This window comes from Ceratina calcarata, unplaced genomic scaffold (assembly GCF_001652005.2).
Source record: "Ceratina calcarata isolate Rehan_Ccalc_2016 unplaced genomic scaffold, ASM165200v1 scaffold579.2, whole genome shotgun sequence".
Taxonomy (NCBI): Eukaryota; Metazoa; Arthropoda; class Insecta; order Hymenoptera; family Apidae; genus Ceratina; species Ceratina calcarata.
In genome coordinates this window covers 1,309,484-1,319,508 of record NW_017177008.1, presented here as the reverse complement: position 1 = coordinate 1,319,508, position 10,025 = coordinate 1,309,484, and the positions used below count along the sequence as shown (strand labels likewise).

The following is a 10,025-nucleotide window of genomic DNA, read 5'->3' as shown; positions in this document are numbered from 1 at the left end:
CATTAAATACTAGAGTTAGAAGAAAAATGCATAGAATTTTTCTTTGTAGAGGATGTCAGTGCCTCCTTTATTATTGCCTAATTTAAATATAGCCTCTACTGGTAAAAAGATCGCCCACGTCTGTTTCTCTAAACGAGTAAAAGAATTGTCGAAGAGATGCCTAGAACTTGGTGAAACATTCCAAGTACGGGCTTTTCGCCCTGACTGTAGGGGCAGTTTTCTTCTTCTTTCAGTTATTACAAGAGATTCCACGTTTTAAGGTCTACTCTGAGACCATCTGGAGCATAGTTTGCTGGACGATTTCGAAGAAGGAGATGACGTCACGTCGAATTCCATCGCAAATGACGCTACCATAACGATATCAACTCACTCGTTTTAACAATACGACCACTTAAATTGGTGCTGCACATATACATATACTGCACGTACCAGTATAAAACTGATTTGTCGCGAGACTCGAAATTTCGCGTTCAAATTCTTCTCTCCTTATGTTTCACCTTGTCAAATAAATTTCGAATAAAGTACAGACTTTTTCGTAATCAGTAATGAAACTGAATATTTATACTATTCTACTACCTTTTACTATATTTTTATTTTATTACACGTTATGCTAGCCCGATTGATAATAACGAAACAAGGACATCGCGAACATGAATACGACCGACCAGTTCCGGTGATAACAAACTCCTCTAAGTATCCGGTTACTTTCAACCTCATTCTCAAAATCCGTGATAACACGAGTTTATCGAATTTTACGTACATATATTACGTGTCCTTAGATTCGCTAATAAGTTTCTACATACGGTCGTACAACGCTAAGAGAATATATCTTTCAGATATGTACTGAATCCCTAAAGACGAGCAACCGAGTAGCTTTTCTTATTTAATTCGAGCATGACCACGTTTCACTTTCACTTTTTAGCCAGCCGAATTCTGGTGTTACGTTAACAGAGGAGGAAATGAAAGTTAAACTAGGGGAAAGTGGCATAGCAAAAACGAATATCATCAATACCTTTTTTTTCTGATTCTCGAACAACCACTAAAAATACGAGACCTAAACTTGACATTAGACCTACTTAAAATATAAGCATTGATAGACCGCAGGTTTTAATGCATTTGCTACGTCGATTTAAAAACTGAAACGAACATTGAGTCACCCTCGAAAAATGCAAACATCCACGGTCTGATTATTTTTAACTCGAATTTATTTGCGGATTCTTTAAACTATAGAACGGTGATAAAATTAATTAAAATCTGATTCAGATCTGCGAAACGTTTATTGAACGCCACTTCCTGGCTAAAAATAATCCCTGATTTTTATGTAATGAAACGAATATTACTTTGCAGAACAGAATCCGCTTATTAATGATCGATCAACCGTATGTAGAACATCTTATCAACACGATACCAGAGTTCGTATTACGTACGTGACGTACCTACATACGTTCATGTGTTTATCTACGCGTACGCATGACTTTTAGATGAATGTAATCACAGTTTTTTTCCTTCTTTTCAGCAAGTAAAGGTGAAACGGGTAGGCAAGTACTATGGATTTACGTTTGTCGAGTTACGCGAAAGTTCCAGTAGGAAGCATATGACGCATCCTCGACGCTTTCGCACGTAATACTTTAAAAGATGACTACGCTGAACTCATTTTTTTTTTACTCGTACTACGAGAAAATCGTAAGAAACGCTGCTCGAACGTATCCAGTGAATTGTGTTACAATATATCCTGTAATTGTTTCTCACATTCGGACAGCACTTTGTGTCCCGATACATTGTGATACACGAGTGCCCCTGATATTTTGTCTAATAATATATGCTGTAGTTATAAGTTAACGTTAAAAGTAGAGTGCCCGTGTTCTCGATAATCGAGTAATTAACATTAAATCCTCTCGTTAAGAATTATGATCGCCTATAATGTACATACATGTTAATCTATCACCAGATACTAAAAGGGCTTCGTTCAAATATGTACAGCTAGTAACAATGGAACTGAGCCAGCTCGGGCTTCTGTTAGTTTCCTTTAGGGCGACAATATTCAAAACTAGTAATAAGTCTACGTCTTGTTTTTAGTGCTCAGTCTGGAATCGATACTGTTGAATTTTAACATAATTTTAACATACGCTCATTACCACCAAATTCTTTTTACTCGAATTACTCGTTTTGAATGTTGTACCCCTAGGGGAAACTGTTGAATTATTTCCAGAACTAGAATAACAAAAACGAATGTTTATTTGTAACAAAATCTAGTCATGTCAAAGCATGTTTTTCACAAGGCAATTCTTAGTGGCTTTGGTCATAAATCACTGTTCTTGGTAGGGGTCGGTTTTCCGAGATAAGGCCCAAAACGGTTTTAAGGGGAGGTAGACCCTTGTCCGTTGTGAGTCAGTTCGAGTGCGTTAGTTGCAGAGTAGAAACATCCTTCTGAGCCGAGTTAAGAATTAAATATTTTACAAGAAATAAAACACTTGCTTTTATTTAATCCTATTAACTAAAAGAAACTAACACAAGCCCGAAATTGATTGTTTCATTCATCCATTTCCAAAGTTTCATTGTTTCTAATTATAATTTTGATTTATAATTCAGGTATTCCTGTTTATTTTCTGTTTCAATTATATTTAACTATAGTTAAATCAACTAATTATATGACAGCGGAAGTAGACGAGGAAGTACATAAATACTTCCATGAATACTAACATCACGAAAAAGCAAATTTTATATACATATATATATAAGAACCTACTCGTATCTGTATGAATGTGTAAAATAATTCGTGTGCAGCGTTTAGTTAACTTCGAACAGGAGGTTACGAAGCAAGGAACGAGTTATGAGGTAACACAGCACACGAGAAGAATTACTCTCCTTTCACTTTGACATTTCACTCTCTCTCTCTCTCTCTCTCTTTCTTAAAAGGAGTAAGGAGAGAAATAGACAGACCAGCTGACAGACGGCGAAAGTGGGAAAAAATAATTGAACACACATTGCCGCCGAGCTGTCTTCAGATTTAGACGCAATGCACTTCTAAAAATGTTCAATTAATTCTTGAATTTTTATTTAATATACACGCTGAGCCAGTAGCGAGTATGTAAAATTATCATTGAGTTCGTTACACATCCTATACTTACATACTTGGATTTATATACGTTTAATGATCTCTATCATACAATGAATGGCCACATGTGTTGATATAATCGTTGAACAAATTATTGTACGTCGCATAAGATATTTCTTATTAATTTCCCACGGAATAACACAAAATTATAAAAATTACGTAATTTGTTACTCGATAAAACTGCTGCTTTAGATTCGAGTCTGAAATCCGAGTGAAAGAATTGTTGTCTGAATTTTTCAGCACCGTTCCACGTGGCTGGAAAATGTATTTCCTTACTCGAGCTTCTTAAGATCGTAACATGTGTTTGGTCTTAGTGAGTGGAGATGGTATGAAGCAACGTACATAACATGTAACCGTGGTAACTTTCCCACAGTCGGGATCTGATCGCGATCAAACGCTAACGCACGCGGTGGTAACCGAACGATTCAGCTTATGTTTGTACAGTCCGTGTAAAAAACTCTTCTGAATCTAAATAGATGATACTGCGAGGCTTATTCACAGAATTCGATAGGTCTGATAAATACGTTCACTGATGATGCCAACCAAGAAGTGATGGTAAAAGAAAGCTACGATCAAGTCTGCTGGTAGTGAACATAGAAAAAATGATGATACCACTAAAATGTTTGATAGTCCACTTTGTGAAAAATGGCTAGAGCATAGTACACTTTCGTCGGCTCGATATAGGAACTTATTAAATACTTAATCAACAGTAAAGTATACACATACTTTTTTAAGTGACTGTGTACACTTTCGCGTATGTGCTAGCGCACTGAACATAATTGCCTTTCTTACATACGGCACATAAGTACACACGTAAGTGCTTATGTAATAGTAAAGTAAAAGGCACGCAGAAGGGGTTTTGAAACGCGAACGCGAGACACTTTCGTTTGTTAAATCTCTTAAAGAACCAGATATAAGGCTTCGTTCCCAACGAAATTTCTTCAAATTTTACAATTCTATTATTTGAAAATCATTAATATAAAATCATTACCGAGTCAAATAAAATAGTCGCCACTTTCTTAGACCAGAACTGTCTCATTTCGTTAACAACAACGTCTGACTCGTCTAATCGATCTTCAACTGTTAATGAGAAATCAGAAGAATTAAACAATATAAGTAAACCAGTTCGAAGTGAAGAATTGAAAAATACTTAGAAGAAATTAGACTCCTATATATTAGACCGTGTAAACAATTCGAGATTTTCTTATGAACGATTCAACCACCTAGAATAGATTCTATTATTTCACGGTTTGATCGAAGAAATTCTAGATGTCTTCTATGAGATGCTAAACAGCGATTACGATCTTCAACCATATCGTTCAACGAAATCCCATCGATTCCTAAAAGCAAGGCAACCACGAATGGTCGCTGGCTTCTTTATGTCAGGTCCTCGCTGGACAGAAGTGTGCGCGAACTGTTCACCAAGTGTTCGTGAACAAAAATAGCATCGTGTCTACACTGGAACCTAGGGAACAGCTCGAGGCGTAGTTCGCTGCCGATTTTGTTCGCCCCTATATCTCTCGAAAAGGATTAGATATCTACATATTTACCAAATCGAAAGAGAGTTGAAAACGAAGGAGAAGGAAGAGAGAAATGATCATGAAACCAAGATCAGTGATCATCATCGTGTTACGTTGCGAATACGTTTACATATGCTTCGAGTTGGCAAATATATTCCTCTGATACACTGTCTCTCCTGACCGAACGCTGTTCGCTAATCAGTTCGCTGCCCGCTAAAGTGTTCACACCGTCGTCGAAAGTTCACGAATAGCAATGCGAACGTGACATCTATTATAATCAACACGCCTTTGCAATCGATCTAGCACAATTACTTAAAACTCATCGTAAATCATCCTAGAATTCGACATAGACAAACGCTAATCACGCAGTAAAAATGTCATCTCCTTTCCAAACAAGTTCTTGTCGTTTTATTATTTAGGAAGCATGGAGAACTGAGAACAGAGAACACAAATTACAATCGCCTACATCTGATCACAAACAGTCTAATTGCAGCGTGAAAATAATTTTTAAACGTATTAGAATCGAATTGCTGGAATGTCGAGTTGGTGAAACTTCGTGTGACAATTCAAACGATGAAATGTCATAGTTCATTAGAATGAACGTTCGCCAAGAATCCAGTTTTAACTTGTGCCAATAAAGGGCAACTTTTGCTAGTTAACGTAGTTTACTTTTGCGACGCTTTGAAGCCCATCTATATGATAAATCCAAGTATGCATGCGGTTCTCCTAAATAAGGTGCGATCGCGACGAGAAAACGGGTTTTCGAGCAAGGCAATCCCCCTAGGTTCAATTCTTTCCTCGCGACCAACCGTCGTCGTAGTTACGAATATATTTTGGTAAAATTCTACTTTATACTAACTTCGTAAGCCGTTTTATAATCGTTAAATCGTGGAGCGTCCCGAACGACTTATGGATTTTCAGTATCCAAGTTGTATGATTCGAAACCATGAATGTGTATGTAGTATTCCTATTGGTTAAACGTGGCACGTTCTTTCGAAGGAAAACGAAATTTAGACTCACCGTATATGTGATGATAATCCGTACGCTGAACGGAAGATCAGTGAGCTCTCTTCGATTCGAGTTTCAATCACTGTACTCAATGATACCTCAGACACATGTCACAAAGGCGAAAAATATAAAACTTTGAAAAACTGCTTATGGTATCCACGTCAGAGAACGTGAGATCGTTAATTCATTCCATTCAGTCGCTCCTTCCGTCCTGTGTCCTATCTGACCGTTTAGCACGTCGAATTACTTTTATATACATGTACGTACGACCGTCGCCGACTAATTAAGCGACTCACCCCCGTGTTTTCTCAAGTCGAGCCGCCGATATCTCACACACGCGCACACAAAAACATTCACAAAACGGTCTCTGAGCGTGTTCGCGTATCGAGAACGATGCACAGAAACACCCTGGACGTTTCGACCCGGGATACTGCGTATTACGATCGTACACAGTCTCGGCGGCACTCGCGGTTTTGTCTCGAAAGCCGACGTCGTGCTCGCTTCAGTTTCGTCCGTGATCGCACGGGATTCGATTTTCGGGTAAAAAGAGGTCCGCGCGTAGGAAAGAGGAAACCTCGCAAAAGACTCGACTATATCAAACTGTTCGGCTTTCAACTCCTTTGTTCGAACCGGCTAGGTTCATGGACGCGCGCTTCCTTTCTCAACGAACGTTCCTTTCCTTTCTCCTCGTACCACACCGCCCGGACGCCGCTACGTGACTGACCGTTGTTAGACGCTCCGTTCCACGCAGCCCGGGGCACGCCGAACGAGAACGAAGGGGAACCCGGCGACGGCGGCGACGGTTCGTCGATCGGAAACGACCCTCGCCTCGAGGGAGCCTTCCTTTGTTCACCCGAGACTCCGCACCATACCTCCCATACAACGATCTTCTCACCGTTTCTCTCTCCCTCGTTCTCTCTCTCTCTGTCTCTCCCTTTTCTCGGAGATCGATCTTCCCTTTTCTTTCCTCTGACAAACGTCCCTCTCTGTCTCCCGATTATTCTCTTACTCGTATCCTCTGTCCCCCTTTCTCCGTACGTTTACGCCGTATTTACTAATTAAGATTTGGAATTTCATAAACGTAAGCGACAAGGTGAATCAATCTCCCGTCTTTTACCTTTTTACTCCGATACAAGCTTTATCTTCCTCTTCCTCGCGTACACGCACGCTTAAGTACACAAGGTGAACTCTCTTTTTCTCTTTTCCTTTTTCTAATCGTACTTTCTGTCTCGACGACTTCCCTTCTTCTCTCTCTTTTTTCAATTTTCTCCTTCTCTCACCACCCTTCCTTTCGATATCCCGATTTATATCCTCCTCTTGCTAATTCGTGTAGACGATGATTCCGTAGCTCGGTATCACTCGCGATGATATTACCCGCCCGGTTGCCTCCTCTCTCGCTCGCACACGTTTAAATAAACGCCGCTTCACAGCCCTCGATACACGAACGATCGCACGGTCTGTTAGAAACTGAGCCGATGCGACGGACGGTTTTGTTACCGCAAGGCGGGTTCGCAAACGGCGACGGCGTCGCGACGCGACGCTGACGGTGACGATGGGGGCGGCTCCCCACTCTTGAATGGATACATTTTCGGTGGGGATAATCGCTATATACCGCGTCGGGGCACTATACACATTTACTACCCTCGGTATCCTAGTACTTGGAATACATACAGTGACCCCCATTAATATTCGGCTAATATTCAAAATGGTATAACTTTTTTCATATTGGACCAAAACAAATTCGACTTTCTTTCGGATGTTAAAAAATTCAACTTACAATTAGTAGACGATTTGTAAAGAAAATTTAAAAGAAATTGCTCACCTTTCAGGGACTATTATATTCCGTTCTGCAATGCGTCTGAATATTAATGAGATTCACTGCACATGGACAAATCTGTAGAGTTAGCGTGACTCACGAATTCATTTGAATAAATACGACATTAAATTCTATTCCATGATCCATGTTTTATCAGAGATGTTATGAAAATTTACAGTACGTAATTAATTATTTGCACGAAATATATGGTAGCCTATCGGAACTAGGTAGATCCGGTACGTTCGAACGAGACGACATTTCACGTGCGATTTAATATGTACCACGACTTCAGAAATACTCTACATGTAAAGTAGAACTTTTTCAATAAAGAAATACCGGAACTGTTCTGCCTGCAATAATGTAAAATACTGTCAATGCTTTACACTTAACTTCTATAGTTACCGTGAATGTTTCACTATCCTAGGCCACTCTTTCCAGTCCCGATAACTAACTAAATGAAAAGTAGGTACAACATTACACAAAGAGATGTGTTTATTCAGAACTTCTTTCCGAACGGTCAGGAATGTCTATCCGGTTTCAGAGACGATGTGTTTCACACCGGAAAACAGCTGACTTCCAGTTTTTTTTAAGGAGCAGCTGGCCTCCCGGCCTGCCTTCATTCTGTGACTTGAGCCCGACTAACAATTTCGACTGTGAACTCGTTGAATTTGTTACAAAATTCGATGTCTCGTCAGAATTTAATCATACAAAGTTAGAGGCGACGAAATCTTAAATAAAAATCATTCTCAGTTACAGGTCGAGGATGGTCGGAAACGATTTTCTTCAATTGTACCTCAGGAAAACATTATCCAGATATATTTCACTCGGTTGGGTTTACAAAGTGCATATTTTCAATTTGTATTACGAAATCGGATGAAGACTATAAAGATCGTGACCGTTACATATGTTCCCCTCGCATTGTACATGTTTAATTAGGAGAGAAACGTTTATTAGGTTGAACCTACTATAGCAGACATATAAAAAAAACTCGAGCTTTTTGCCGGTCTGAAAAAACGTTCGAAGAAATGCTCGAAGAAACGGGCAAAAAGCTTCAAGTTTTTTACAACGGAACCCGAACGTGTTCGGGCAAGATACGAGGACAAAAAAAGAAGAGAAAAAAAGGTCGGGTAGGTTGCGTCGGGTATACAAACCGTAGTTTTTACGTGAGTACTCGGCCCTGACGTTCCATTTTGGAATGAATGAAGTGGACAGAGTAAACTCATCGAATTTAATCGTAATATGTGATTAACGTATCACAATACAACATTGTAGGAATGGAATTGGAAATTGGTAGTAGATTATTAAATATCAACGATAAACAAATTCTTAAAAGAAGTGCAGCTGTTCAAACGATATAGAAAAATTTTCATATTTGATTGAACGAATTCATGTAAACTGCGTTAATTTATTTGGATACTTGGAGATAAAGGCGTTTTGTTAAATTCTACTTGTTTCTGAAAGGTTTACTCAGTTAACGTGATTCATACTTTCATACGAACGTTATTGGTTTTATAGATACCGGACGCAGTTTATATACCATTATTTTGATATTCAACTATTAAAAAAAAACTATGGCCGTTCACGAAAATTGAAGTTTCTCACCTTATATTTTATGTACAGAGTACGACGTGTCTGCTGAGCAGATGAAGCCGGTAACACTCGTAACTTTAAAAACACTTTCAATTTATCCTCGAGTTTAAGGTTAGAATTTCGCCGGTTCGAACGTACAACTCTATTCTCTCTTCGACTCGCATCTACTGTATCACTTTACAAACAATCGCGCCGCGTCGTTCAACAATTCGTTCAAACAATATCGTGTGCACAGTAGAAACTGAAATACCGTGAAATTTTATATTAGTCTAATCTCCTAATACAGTTCCACAAGCACAAACTTTCGCTTCGCGTCGCCTGGCTCTCGTTCGTAGCAGCTCGTACGGTTCCGCCATTTGTCGGCTACGTTCATACACTCATACAATGACAGAGGTACACGTATTTAATATTTACCGTCTTTTTTAAAACTGAGAATTCAATTTAGTTCTCTTTTCATTTGTATTTTAATAAAAGAGATAACGAGAGAACAGAAATTCAGGAGTTAATGCATTTCTGCATTTATTTTTTTAATCACTAATTTTTATACGTATTCATATAAAATGAAGCGATTTGACGTTGTTAATGTTTAAACAATTATAATTAAATGTTAGAGGCTGAAATAATAGCCGGGCAAGGAAGAGAATTCGATCGCTCGATCCTTGGACATGCATTGGTATAAGTAAATAAATGAGTACGTACGTCACATAATAAACGGGTTTTCCTTTCACGCTCGACTCCGGCGAGAGTAAGAGTAATCCTGCAACTTTCGTTCCTGGGTCCAGGGCCTCGTGATGTCACGAATGCCAGTAAACTCGTGTTAACGTAACAACCGGTGGAAAGATTTGAGACGATTAGAAAAACGGGACTAATTACTACTGTTTACTTAAAATATTTCTTGTAAAAATTAATTTGAAATATTGTTTAAAAATCTATTGATTTTCCTCTGGAGATTTGAAACTACTTTGTTCGATAAAAT

At 38.8% G+C, this 10,025-nt stretch overlaps 1 protein-coding gene across 3 annotated transcripts in view; it reads right to left on the bottom strand.

The window, feature by feature from the left end:
* Nucleotides 1-10,025, bottom strand: part of brat (tripartite motif-containing protein brain tumor) — a 24,530-nt gene that overhangs the window by 10,562 nt on the left and 3,943 nt on the right. Inside the window, exon 1 of one of the 3 annotated variants that reach the window (XM_026817435.1) lies at nt 9,062-9,355. The exons of 1 other annotated variant lie outside the window; for it this stretch is intronic. The gene's annotated coding sequence lies outside the window, so the exon portion shown is untranslated. Of the gene's footprint in view, nt 1-5,655; nt 7,086-9,061; nt 9,356-10,025 lie in introns of those variants that run through there. One more of the 3 variants, XM_018032385.2, reaches the window with a different exon arrangement.